The following is a 15252-nucleotide window of genomic DNA, read 5'->3' as shown; positions in this document are numbered from 1 at the left end:
CTTGAGGATACGTTGGCCCCTCCCTTAGAACCACAGGGTTTACGCGGAAATGAGCATCAAATAATCACCGAAGAGCAAGGAGACAAGTCCATGATAGAAATACAAACAGGTGTGGCTCACTGTTTAGAGTCAGCAGACCTGTAAGCAGAGAACGGCCTGGGACCAGGGTTCAATTCCCGGCAGGGTCCTGGACCAGGGGTTAACGGACTCGATAATTCTCGCCTCAGTGCCTACTCTAACCAGGGAACACACTCGGTAACTCTGGGCATTAAGCTTGCCTCATCTCTACAACGGCCCCCACAGACGCCGGGAATGCCTGGTTTCACCCTGGAGATACCCAGAAAGGGACCATCTCACAGGGAAAACCAGGACGGGTTCCCCAGCGGTCTGCAGCACCAGGACACTCGGTTAGAGTAACAGTGCACTTTACAAGAATCCCACATTTACATTCACATTTACAATTACACCCACTATCCAGCACTGTTTGGCCATTATTACTAAGCACAATGGAAACTATCGGATCTGCTATGACATGCCACGCCGATAAGTTAGACACCCAAGTTGAGCTATTAAATGTCTTAGCAACATACGTTCAGGGGATCATACAGAAGTTGCAAGATTTAAACACCATGATAACAAAGGTTCAACATGATAAGGACATTACATATCATACCTGTTACTGCCCCCAAATAATTGATAAACTCGCAAGGGTTCCAACAATAATGTCTGAGTTGCTGGGGGCAGTCAGGGAAAAACAAATATCCCCCACATCACCATTCGAGGAAAAAATACCTAGGGAAATTGAAAGAGTTGCCGGAGAAAGCCCAAGTGGCAATGGCCCAAGTGCAACAGAGTTAAACAAGCTCCAGGACCACGAAAGTATAAATGCACTCGACTCCAAGAACGAGATAGAACAACGAGATGGAGTAGCCTCAATTCCCACTCAAATTCACCTACAGAAGGATGTAGTGGAACCAAGTAACATCCAAGTCCGAGAACCTCACTTTCAAAGAGAGAACAAAAACGCTTCAGTGAAGCAAGAAAAAGTAAATTAAATAAGACTTGCCTACAAATATCAGCGGTACCCCCAGAGAATAATCACGAAAAAGGAGCAGAAATCAACATGGTAAGGGACAACTCTCCGAAGCATAACAGTTCCATGGGGAAAAAAGCAGCTTTCGTAAGAAATCCTAAAACAGAAAGCACCAAAATTTTACAACTAAAATGTATGACATATTCAAACCTTCGGTTAAGATGGAACCGAACAATACGCTAAACAAAAATACTCAAAAAACCAGTACAAGTCAATCTTCTCAGGAAATCAGGACACAATTAAAAGAAATTCCCACTCAGGATGACTCAGCCAGGCAATCTGAAGTTCCAGAGGGTTGTAGGGTCATCAAAGAAGAAATCAAACAAGAGAACAAAAGCTCTCCTAGCCGGGAGTAAATCACCAATGGGCGCTACTTAGTCAACGTATACCTGAAGTAGCAAAAAGGCCCATAATCGATGGAAAGAAGACAGAACCGAATGTTCCTCCTTCCAAAGGCAACGAGCAGATAGAGCTGGTCCCACACTACACCTCAAGAGGATCCCATGATATATTAAATAGGAGTGCAATAATAAGGCTATTAGATACTCTTCCAGCCCTAAATCACATTAAATCAAGGGATCTGGAAAGAATTGAATTCAAACCCAATCCGAATCAAATGGGGTCTGAAATAACAATAGCACCTTGGATAGATGAACTCATCCTAGACCAGATCCTGAGGCATAAGGAGGCATTTGCGGCGTGGGACATAGAATTAAAAAAGGTGGAATCACTGCGTTATCCAAGCCCATTACAACAACTGCAAGGCACAGGGGGTATATTAAAAGGAGCCTGAGGTCCCGACAATTCAGATCAAGCAAAAGGGGATGGCCAATGAATCAGACATATCACAATCACACTCTTACCCCTTGAAAAATCTACCTTTGAGGACCATCTGCAATGGAGCTCTACAAACATAAAATATGATGCACCAAGAACATATTTATATAATAATTCCAAAATAGATCAAGGCTGTAAGTTTTGTTCCTGGAATGTGAACGGTTTATCTTCCAAACTAGATGAAATAGACTTCGTAAATTTCATCTTACAGTATGATGTACTGTTATTCAAGGAAACATGGCAAACCATAAATACTCCTATAGTAGGTTATAAAGAACACCTTAACCCAGCAGTAATGGAGGCAAATCATGGTAGACCAAAAGGTGGTCTATCGACTTACATCTCAACGGATATTTTATGGAAAGTTGAGGACATTGATTTGGATTCCCCCTGGGTGCAATGCACAAAACTAGGGGCCCCGTCACTTTGCACTTTGTTAATTTTGAACATTGACATCCATCCAGCTTATAAGCAGAAGGGGAGAAATATCCAACAATTGGCTGCAGCACTCAGAGTTTTAAAACGCACCTACTCACATGCCAACATCATATTATCCGGGGACTTCAATATGAATCTAATGCAGGCCCAAGAAGATAACCTACCATCATACATGCATGCCCGACAGGGCAATTCTTCTAGATACGATACATCGGGCAAGAAATGCGTCGCATCAATGGGCAAACTTTCACTGTTCAATTTAAATGGAAGAAGCCCACAGGATAGCCCAGCAGCCTTCACAAGAGTAACAGCTAAATCAAGAGTAACAATTGACTTCACACTAGTGGATCCCGACCTATTTCCTCTTATTTCAAATTTCCAAATAAAGGAAAGAGCAGATAGTGATCATTATTCTGAATCTTTCAGATTAAACATCGAGCAAGAAAGAGCACAGCCAGCAAAAGCCCTAACACTAACAACCCAACCATATAATCTAAAACGGCTAATATGCAATAAAAACAACATAGAAGCAATTATGGAGTCATGTTTTGAGCTATTGACTCCCTATGAGACAAAATCCTTAGGGACAGAAGCCTGGGAGACTTTTGTCAAAAGATTAAACACAACATTTTCAAACAAATCTAAAAGCAAAAAATGTTCACTCCAACAGGGGCAACTTGGTACACACTCACCTTACGGGAAAAAAAAGACAACTAAATAAATTTCATAGACTTTTGAGAACTCAGGGCGCCCAACATACCCGAGAGACTTTGACAACAATCGAACAGATGAAAAGAGACCTTAAAAAGGATATCAGAGCGGCAAAGCCATCTTACCAGGAGCAATTCTAGACAAAAATGCTTTATGTAAGCAGGCAACAAAATTCAAAACAGTTCTGGGCACTCATTAATCTTCTAATAAATGGGAAGAATAGGCACTTCAATTCAGAACTAACGGAACATACGTGGAAAGTGCATATATAGGCCACATTCAACACTCTCTCAGGGACTGGTGTCAAATCCAAAACATCAAAGGAGACAATGATCTATAAGACCACTTTAAAGAAAGGGATCTGGAGAACCATCACTCAAGGATCGGTCACCCAGGTGCTAACATCAAGAAGCAATCAAACACTTGAGCCTATGATCTATACATCAAGACCAAAATCTATACATAAAGACCAAAATCCCTCCCCGACCCTCAAATCAACCAGCGAGAAGGTAACCCCCAAGACTACTTTCTACAGCTTACACAAAAACAGGTTTTGTATGCAATTAAGAAGCAAAGATCTGATGGAGCCCTGGGACCAAATGGCCTACCCAACGCTTTATTCAAAATAGAACCAGCCTTCTGGCCAGTGCGCTTACCCTCGATGTTTGCATATACACTAGAGACCAGCACCATTCCAGATTCATGGCGAGGAATAATCCTGCAATCAATATATAAATAAGGGGCTCGTTCCGATCCTTCTAACTACAGATTAATTGCACTTATCGATGTTGAGGCCAAAATTTACGTAACAAATCTGCTGAAAGATCTAGAGAATTGGGTCAACCATTCAAAACTGATCCCTAATACCCAAACAGGATTTCGAGCAGGGATGGGTACCCTAACAAACTTGTCAGCTGTCACGCTCCTGGCCAACCAGGCAATAGGTAATTCAAAAGTTTTGTATACCTGCTTTGTAGATCTCAAAGCAGCCTTTTATAAGGTCCCTAGATCCTTATCATGGGCTAAAATGAAATCTTGGGCAGCCGCCACGAAATTGCTACATGCAATCATTAACCTATACTCAAAAACATGGGTCCAAATCAAAATGGGGGATGGTCAAAGTCTAACTAATAAAATCTCGACTGTAAATGGCTTAAAACAGGGGTGTGTTTTGGCTCCCTGCTTATTCATCATCTACACAGCCGACCTAGACAATAACCTTCGCCTAGCACCAAAACTGGGTAATGTTTGAACAGCAAGTTTACAATATGCGGACGACATAGTGCTGCTATTACAAACACCCAGAGGTCTACAGCACTTGATAAATCAATTAGCACTATACACAGCTTCAGTTTAACTAATCATAAAAATTCAGAAAACAAAAGTTATGTGTTTTTCAAACTCACATAAAAAACAACCAAAATTTACTTGTACGATAAAAAGTGACCCTTTGGAGCAGGTGGGAACATATAAATATCTGGGGGTACTGTTAGACTGACACCTTAGTTTCAAGCAACATCCAGAACTAGGGAAAGTCAAAGCAAAACCGCTAATATTCGCATTTAAAATATTTCAACAGCACACTTATTGACAGTCGTGGCGGCAACATTTTTGCCATCAATTACGTATGGTTCTGAACTTCTGAATACAAAGGATGCAACAGTTTTAATTACTGCTCAAACTAGACTCTTTAAGAATCTATTTTTAATTCCTCGCCATATTCCACAAGCCTTGATCAGACTGGAATTCTGGTAAAAAAAATCAGATTCTAACAAGACAAGGAGCACTTATCCAATATTATTGGAGAATGAAGGCAGAAGAGGAAAATTCTTTAACACATATTAGCTGGCTGGAGGTTGAAAAGCAATCCAGATCGACTAACAGAATCTGCTTCTCCCTTAAACAATCCATCTCAGCTCTAAAACTAGAGGACGCTTGTAATACAATATTGTCCTACCCTGAATTTAAACAAGTAGTCAACAAAACCATCAAACTACAATCTCAGGTAATAGACAAAGCCTCCCTAATTTAGAAAAACCATTGCCTGGATGGTAATGCCAACACACAAAAAGGTAATACCTCAATCATACCTGACAGAGCATTTTGCAAATCAAAAAAAGCGGAAATTGATGTTATTGAGATTCGATGTGTATTCATTAAAGGACCTCACTCCAAAATGGAAACGGGCTTGGACCACAATGGATTGCAGCCTGTGTGGCCAAGGAGAAGAGTCAATACTTCACTTACTATGTATTTGTCCGGCATTATTACACATACGGAAAACCCTTCTATGGCCACTTTTGAACAAAGAACAAATAAGGACCTGCAGAACTGCTGTAATCAAATGCCTAGGAGGCTCAACAGTAAAACTGATGTGTAAGGCAATAACGTTTTTGATTATCGCAGCAAAAGAACTGGAAAAGAGGGACTGCCAGTTAGAACTAACTGGGGATACAAGGATATAAAGTGTGACTAAAAATTTGAAGTCCATTTATTACAGCCCCATATACTCCACCCTGCGAAATATTAGGAAATCAACCACGGTAGTAGTCCAAAGTATAATTGAGCATTTTATCTATTGTAGACTATTAGTTTACAGCACTAAGCACCTTATCCTGGTTTCACTCGATTCAATCTATGGTACTAGTCTTCTTTTAGATCAACAACCCACTTCTATCCTCTTAAACTTGTTTTTTTGTAAATTCTAATGAGACTCATGTTAATTAATGCATTGATATAATCATTTTAGTAAATTTGATGAGATTGATGATTATGTTTTATTGTAAATTTTAATGGAACTCATGTTAATTAATGCATTGATATTATCATTTTAGTAAATTTGATGACATTTATGTTTATTAATGCATTGATATAATCGCCTTGCACATTGTGTATATTGGTGGATGTGCCACCCTTTTATGATTTAAACTAAATCAAATAAAAGTAATTTATCTCTACACTATGAAATGCGAAGCATATAGACAAAATAAAAAAAAACCTGTTAGAAATGGAATTTGTTGTTGGCTGAGGTATGCGTCCAGGTCTGGCGGGAACCACCACTCTAGTGAGGGTAAGTAAGATACACACTAAGAGCCTGATTACAAGTCTACTGTTCAAGGCAGGGGAAACCCAATAAACCCTTGTAGGCTTGGGCACTGTATAGTTAAAGTCAGAATCTGCTACAAGGGACTTGTTTGAGGAAAGTTGGAAATCTAATGAGTTGTACTTATGTATCACACTCAAGGGTATCCACAGGATGACCGTCTTAATTCAACATAGCAAATATATCAGTGGAAGGAGGGAATACATAGAGCACAAAATTGTGTTTGAAAATTTTTTACTTCAACAAAAGACGGGAGATCAATACAGACAAATTAATGAGTGCAGAAGGTCATGAACAGAGATAGATTATATTTGCTCTGCAGTTCACAACTAGACACATCAACTCCAAATGATAGATTGCACAACCTAAATTAATTAATAAAAAATGGTTGTGAATTGGTGACAAAGCAACTGTGAAGGAGATGATGGAAGGTCGACGTTTCGGTCTAAAGGGCGGACGTCTAATAGACCATCATCAGGACGATGTTTTTCTATGCAGAAGAAAACTCCCTAAATAAAATAATGGATATGATATTACAAATACAAATCTTAAAATACATTCCACTGATATATTTGCTATGTTGAATTAAGACGGTCATCCTGTGGATACCCTTGAGTGTGATACATAAGTACAACTCATTAGATTTCCAACTTTCCTCAAACAAGTCCCTTGTAGTTGATTACAAGTCTGGCAGCCCGAGGACAGCCAGACTCGTGGGGGCCCGGAGGTGGAGATCAAGTCAATCCCACACCGGTAGTCAGACCACCCCATTATGAATTGGGCGGTTGGACCACCCTGAGGTCGCTGCCAGGGAATGGTCGTTCCCTAGTGACGGCCCAGCGGTCACCTGCCACAATATGCTTGGCAGGACTGCCGCGGTCCTGCAAAGCATATTATGAGGTTCCTCCCCACTGGCGGTGACATGGAGGATTCTCCTCCGATGGAAAGGACACCCGTCATTTGCTTGGCAGGAAGATTGCGGTCCTGCCAAGCATATAACGAGTTTCCACTCTGCCAGCAGTGAAATGGAGGTCCTGCTTTCATGTCAACCCTGGCAGAGAGGAAACAAAGGGGGCCCTTGAGGGTGTCCTTTGTCTATTCTGCATGCACAAAGGGAGGCATAACATGTACACCCTCTTTGTACATGCGCATGAGTTCCTGCACGGCATGTACTTTTCAGTCCATGCCGTGCAGGAACCTTGTGAGGCATTTCCATTGCGGTGCCTTTTTCAAAGAAGCCACAGCCTTGGAAAAAGGCACCACCCACGGAATGCCATACTGCCCACCCGCCACACTACAAGTAACTTGTAATCTGGCGGGTGGGCAGCAGGGACCTCAGCAGTGTGGGGGCATATCGGCGGAGTACCGGTGGCCCTCGCACCGTCAAAACTCATAATCTGGCCCTAAAAGTTTACCTGTGCTCACCTTCTGGTAGCTTGGCACAGAGAAGTCAGGCTAAACTAAAGACGCAATGTGTAAAGTATCTGTGTAGCACACACACAGTACTACAATGAATACCATACAAAAACACAGGTGTAGAAAAATATGTTATAAGCAACACACGAAGAAAATAAAAAAATATCAATGGATAGAAGTTGAGATATGAATTTTAAAATAAAAAATGCAATATATTGTTTAGAAGCAGGTAGCACTAAAAAGATTACTTTAGGTCAAGGGAAAAGTCAAAGTTAGGGGCGCACTTTGTGGAGGTGTAGGCTGGCTACAGGAGCCAGGCAGGCCCCAGTGAACAAAGTACCTTTCCTCGTTGCAAGCAATGAGATGCGTCGATGTTCTCCACACAGTGAAGACGATGCGTAAGTTCTGAAGATTGGTGCTGGAGTCAACAGCTGTCGAGCGATATGTCAGTTTCTGCCACGCAGTCAAGGGGATCCGTCAATCTCACCAAGCTGCAGTGGCGGCGATACGCTGTCGGATGCATCAATCTCAGAGGTAAAGTGCTAGTTCTGATTCAATGCAGTGATCTTCCTCCCGCTACCAGGTTGATGCATCAGTTATGCTACAAGCAAACAGGAGAGGCTTCGAAATTAGTGTTGCAAGTCTCTGGGCTACTTCCAGTCAGCCAGGCACAGGAGCTGGGGTAGATACCTTGATTACCTTGAGTCTCAAGCAACAGAAGGCAAACCAACACGCTCTTGGTGATCACATGAAGTCTAAAGATGAGTCCTTTAAGTAGCATTGTCCTTCTGACAGAAGTTCAATGCAAGCTCCATAAATGTCCGATTTGATGGGGTCAGAGACCAAGTACTTATACCCAAAAGTGCCTTTGATGTGGGGGGTACCTTCGAAGCAGCTTTATGAAGTGCACAGGTTCCCTTTTCACCCAGGCCTGTTTGCCAGGCTATCTTTGCGGGGGAGGGTAAATCAGCCCTTTGTGTGGGGACCGGACACTACCGCTTCCAGGGAAGTGTTAGTCCCTCCCTTACATCCTGCCCAGGCAAGGCCATCAGAATGCAGATGAATGCATATGGGTACTCAGCCCCACCTATCACGTTGTGGCTATCTAGAGGCAATACACAAAGTGTAGCTGTCACCCACCCGAGACATGTTTTGGAGACAGACTGTCAGGCTCACAAAGCAGTAAGTGCAGAGAAGTGTCCACTTTCTAAAAGTGATATTTCTGAAATGTTAATGTTAAATCAAATTTCACCAGTAAGTAGGATTTGTCAATACCGTACAAAACATATGAAACATGAAAAAGGTACTCGTCTCTGATCAAGAATTACAGCTTAAAAGTGTATTAAGAAATTCCTATACTAACCTATGAGAGGAGTTAGCCTCACAGTATTGAAAAACAAAATAGGTTGTTTATCACTAACAGGACATGCAAAACATAAAATTACATGACCTAACTTTTAAATACACAACACCCTTAGGGTTACGTAGGCCTACCTTAGTGGCGACTTATATGTAATAAAAGGGGAGTTTAAGGCTGGGTAAGTAGTTTTAAATGCCAAGTCAAAGTGGCAGTAAACTGCAAACACAGGCACTGCAGTGTAGTTTTCAATAATATCATTGTTGTTAATATTATTAGCAATAATACATTTGTAATACATATGATTTATGATATTTATGTGGTTTAGTTCATATATATATTTTATGTTTTTATTGTTTGTATAACTGTCAAAAATATTTTAAATATAGTTTATAAATTGAAGTGATTTAAATGTTTTTAATTAAATTGCTAATGGTAATAAAGCAGTTTGCTAGGCATGCAGGGGTGTAGGGGAGGAAGTTAAGTAATTATAATTAATTAATAATTAATTATCAATGTATTATTCATTATTTAATTACCTAATACATATATAAAATATGTAATAATTATATTTTGTACGTTATATAGTAGGTGTGGGCTGTTGGATTGCAGGGGGGTGGGGTGCGAAGATAAGCAATAATTAATTAACAATTATGTATTCATTATTTAATTGATTAATGCATATGCAAATTGTGTAATAATAATGTTTTGTAAGTTATATAATGGGTAGGGACAGTTGGATTTGTTGGAAGTTAATTATTTGTTTAGCAATTCATCAATAGGTAGCTGTTAAATTATTGTTTGATTGATTATTAATTACATGGCTTATGTTACATTTATTTATTTTAATTATATTCTAATTCTGGGCTGGTAGGTTTATGGGTGAATAGTGTAGCAAGTCAATTAGTTTTTTTAATTGATAATTCATTATTAATTTGTTTACTAATCTATTGCTGTTTGAATGTTTTTTATGTTTATATATGTATATTTTTTGACTAATTAATAAAAGTCACACTTACAGTTTTATATTTGTTATTGATTCATTGGGTTATGTTTCATTTATGTTATGTGTTGGATGTAAAGGACTTCCCCTACTGTTACCCAGACTGGATTAGGAATAGTAAATTTTCCATCTCTGAAGTCCAACGCTTTCCCTACTGTTGCACAGACTGGAGTGGGAATGGTAAAAGTTACCCTTCTGGAGTACAACACTTGCCCTACTATTGCATAGACTGGAGTGGGAATAGTATATGTTCCCCTCCAAAGTACAATGCTTTCCCAACTGTTGCACATACTGGAGTGGGAATAGTACATTCAGAATAGTAATGTCACTGACCATGTCATGAGTGATGTAATATGTAACGTCATCAGCAGTGCATTGCAGGCGCGCAAGTTATAGTGAGTCCAACTAACTATAACGTGGGAATTTCAATGGTTTTATGTCAGTAAAATTTCCAGCTAACTATAACTGGTGTGCAACCTATGTTTTTTTCAGTGAATTTAATAGGTTTTTTAAATGCTAATTCCTAACTATAACTAGTGTGAAACCTAAGGTTATTTCAGTGAATTTCATAGGTTTTTTAAATGCTAATTCCTAACTATAACTGGTGTGAAATCTATGTTTTCTTCAGTGAATTTCATAGGTTTTTTAAATGCTAATTCCTAACTATATATAGGACCTCAAACCTATGAAATGTAATATGTTTTATAATGAATCCTTTATTGTATATTTATATAATACTATTTTATTATTTTTGTTATTTTTTTATTTATTTTTTTGCCCTGGTGCTCTCCCGGGGCGCGTACCGCACTGGTGCTGAATTTGTCTTACCCCGTACCCACAGGGCAATTGCTATTTCAGTTGCCTTGCACTATAATCTGACTCAATGGCCTTCATATACCCGTCATCTTTTTTTGTGCGGCCCACGTTTGGGATTATGATCCAGGTTTGCACATTGAAAAAAATTTATTATTGTATAATCTTCTGTGTGTGGTATATCTGCTTGAGATTATTTTTTAAGTTTGTGCTTTTTCATAATTTTCATCATGCATACTATATTTTGTGCACACAGGGTATTGACAATGAATGAACTGAATATTGTGAGAAGGAAATATTGTATTTGCAAAAGTTTACTCTTTGTATTTTTGTATCACGTTATGGTAGATTTGCCATTTCAATATAGCCAACACATCTCTCCTGCTCTACCACACTGTATCATGTCCCTAGCATCTTTCTGTATGTTTACATACTTGTGTATTTACTAGTATTGAGAATACACTGCTTGCCCATGACAAAGGCGTGCAAGACACTGAAATGTGTTGGGATTTATGTGATGAACAATTGCACCAATAACCTGAATTGATGTAATTTTGCCAAACATCTTAATTTCACTGGAAACAGGTAAAAAATATATATAGTCTTCAATTACATATTGTTATATAAACATACATACACATATATTTATGTGTGTATGTTTATATTCATACATATTTACATATAGTATTAATTGTTACCTAAATGTATTTAATTTACATTATATTAATGTTCTATACCAAAATATTTAATATTTACAATTAAATATATATATATATATATATATACACATATATATATATGTATATATATATATGTATATATATATATGTATATGTATATATGTATATGTATATATATATATATATATATATATATATATATATATATATATATATATATATATATATATATATATATATATATATATATATATATATATATATATATATATATATTATATTTTTTTTTGAGAAGTACCAGGAGGAGGCTCTAAGTACCAGGAGGAGGCTCTAAGACAATTGAGGGATAAAGACTGTTATGAAACCATCAATAGACAGGAATATAACAAGATTAAATATATATATATATATATATATACACATATATATATATGTATATATATATATATATGTATATATATATATGTATATGTATATATGTATATGTATATATATATATATATATATATATATATATATATATATATATATATATATATATATATATATATATATATATATATATATATATATTTTTTTTTTTTTTTGAGAAGTACCAGGAGGAGGCTCTAAGTACCAGGAGGAGGCTCTAAGACAATTGAGGGATAAAGACTGTTATGAAACCATCAATAGACAGGAATATAACAAGAGCATTGTGGAATATAACAAACTGCTGACATTTTGGAGGACAAATGGAATGCTAAGCATTGAGGAACTCCAGTATTTACAATGCGACTTACCGATCCTTCCGACATTTTACCACTTGCCGAAAGTCCACAAAGACCCCATTAGACCACCTGGGAGGCCGATAGTCTCGGCTATTGGCAGCTTGTTGGAGAATGCCTCCAGATTCATTGATGGATTTATCGCACCCATTGTTAAAGAACTCCCCTCTTATGTGAGGGATACACAGGAATTTCTTCGGTTGATCAATAGCATTCCCTGGGAATCTAGTTTCCTTTTGATCACTCTGGACGTTGTCAACCTCTATACTTGTATAGCACATGATCACGGTATAGTTGCAACTAAATGGTTCCTCGACCAAAAACACATTCAATATCGTGACCACAACGAAATGCTGGTACAATTAATAACTTTTTGTCTCAACAATAACATATTTTTGTTTGCAGGACAACTGTACAGACAGGTTAGAGGGACTTCTATGGGCTCGTGCTTCTCTCCCAGCTATGCGAATCTTTTCGTAGGCTGGTGGGAGAAGCACGAGGCATGGGGGGTGGCAAACGACCGCTGGACAGAAAATATTCTTCTATGGACTAGATACATAGATGATCTGTTTGTGGTGTGGCGCGGTAGTAGATCCTCGGCTGAGGAATACATCGCCGAACTGAATAAAAACAACTGGAACCTCAAGTTCACCTATGAGATAAGTGACACCAGGGTACATTACCTCGACCTGGAGGTCTATGTAGCAAATGATGCCATACAGACCAGGCTGTACAGAAAACCGACGGCCGGTAATGCTGTCCTACATGCAGCAAGCCAACATCCAAAATGTTTAGTAGGCAGCATACCTTATGGTGAATTCCTTCGCCTGAAAAGAAACTGCTCGGCTGAGGAGGAGTACGTTTGGGCAAAGGAAGAAGCCAAAATAAGGTTCCAGACTAGAGGATATTCTCGAAACGCATTAACAAATGCCGAAGAGAAATCTAATAAAGTCAAAAGAAATGACTTACTCATACCAAAACAAAGGGTGAACAAAGAGGACAATCCAAGAATGATCACCACTTTCAATTCGAAATCAGGCAGGATTATGCACATTTTCCAGAAGAATTGGCATATCCTCAAAACAGATCATGTAATGGCCAAAATCCTCCCAGAAAGACCAATTCTGACATACAAGAGGAGCCAATCTCTGGGGGATCATCTTGTTCAGAGTCATTTTGTCCCACAGAGGAAAAAACCTGTCCACATTACGAAATCCACTGGCTTCTTTCCATGCAGATCATGCAAGGCATGTAAGAATAGTAAGATCACTAAGACCTACCCAGGGAAAACTGATGAAAATGAACCGAATAAATGTATCAAGAAATTACTCAACTGTAATTCTGAGTATACCATTTATTGTCTCACCTGTCCCTGTAACAAACGGTATATAGGAAGTACGATCAAGCCTGTAAAAATGCGAATTTTAGAACACCTTCGCGCAATTACCAACAGGGACAAGGCCTACCCCGTAGCGAGACATTTCGCTGAGTTCCACAAAAGCGACAGGGACCTGTTGAGCTTTTACTGCATAGACCAAGTGGAAAGAAATGAGAGGGGTGGGGACAGAGAAAAAAGACTCCGGACTCTAGAGTCGAGATACATAATCGGGCTAAAGACCACAGTCCCCTGGGGTCTTAACAACAATGAGGAGATGTGGATACACCTGGAATAAGATCTGTATAGTTTCTCAATATCTCCACACTCCTCAAGTCAGTCCTTGCACTGCCACACAGTTTCAAGACTCCATTCAATATTTTTGCATCCATATACTGGTACACTCTCTCGTCCCCCCCTTCCCTCCCTTCCCTTAGCCCATCCAGAGCAGTGAGTAAGCAAAACACATAGAGAAGGTTGGATAGCCCATTCAGGGCACAATTGTGGGGATGCAGTACTGCCTAGATATATCAACAACATAGTCTCAAACCGAAAAGAATTGAACCTACACTAGGCAGTAATCGATATGTTTGCCATTTAATATATACCTGCATGCACTTTTGAAAATGTAATTCATTGAGCACCTTATGGTTTTTTAACATTTTGCACTGAGCACTTTACTGAATACTTACGCCATGAAATGTAATACTGTTGCGCATTTGCACACTATAAGATGGCCGACACACAATGTAAAAAAACAACAACAAACCGTCATTTGTGTTTATGAAAATGTGGGCTTTAAATGGCGTCTGGTAACCAAACACGGGTGAACACTGACGAAGCCTCCGGGCGAAACGCGTCTGTTGAGTGGGGAAGGGGCTTGAATAAACCTTTTTTGATACTGAAGGCATGATGGGCTGGTCGTTTGTCTAGCCGCAATTGGAGTGGACTGTTCGGAATATATATATATATATACATATTCAAACAGCTGGAAAAACTCACCACTTAGCAGTCTAAGTGGTGGGAGCATCGCTCCCTGAGCCAATACTTGGAAGTAAACCGCATTCCTCGGGGTTGAGGGTCATGCTGGCCCCCAGCTATGAACAACCGGACCGCGAGATGCTCAGAGAATGGGTAGAATGTAATTTGGATTCCTCTCAGAGGTTGGTGGAGCTCCTAATTCGATATGCAGAATCTGATCACAGAAAAATTCAAGTCCAAATTGAAGAGCTGAACAAAGAAATAGACAAATTGGGTGCAGATATGATTACAGAATGCACTAAACTTAGAGAGGAGATGCTGGTGCGGGTACAAAAGGAGGAAGGTATCATCATCAAGAGAAAACAATATAAGTTCCAAAGGGATAAAAATGACTATCTGGAGGGGCGCATATTTACTTTTGCGCGTAAATATGACGCCATTAAAGCAGCGAAACCCAGCATATCCCAAGTGGCCCCCGGTACACAAAACGCATCATTAACAAGATTATCCCAAAGTTCCTCGAATGCAGAGCTGAGCTCTAACATGGATAGCGGTTCAGATGTAGGTAGAAGTGGAGCGCAATTGGGGTTTACCCGGCTTACCCTAGCACAGGAACTGGACTGTGTACTGCAGGACAGGCGAGACACTCTACATCCCTTGGTAAAGCCGCAGCCAAAAGCA

Source organism: Lissotriton vulgaris, chromosome 3_1, assembly GCF_964263255.1.
Source record: "Lissotriton vulgaris chromosome 3_1, aLisVul1.2, whole genome shotgun sequence".
In the NCBI taxonomy this organism is placed as follows: domain Eukaryota; kingdom Metazoa; phylum Chordata; class Amphibia; order Caudata; family Salamandridae; genus Lissotriton; species Lissotriton vulgaris.
Note: the sequence above shows the minus strand (reverse complement) of the source record.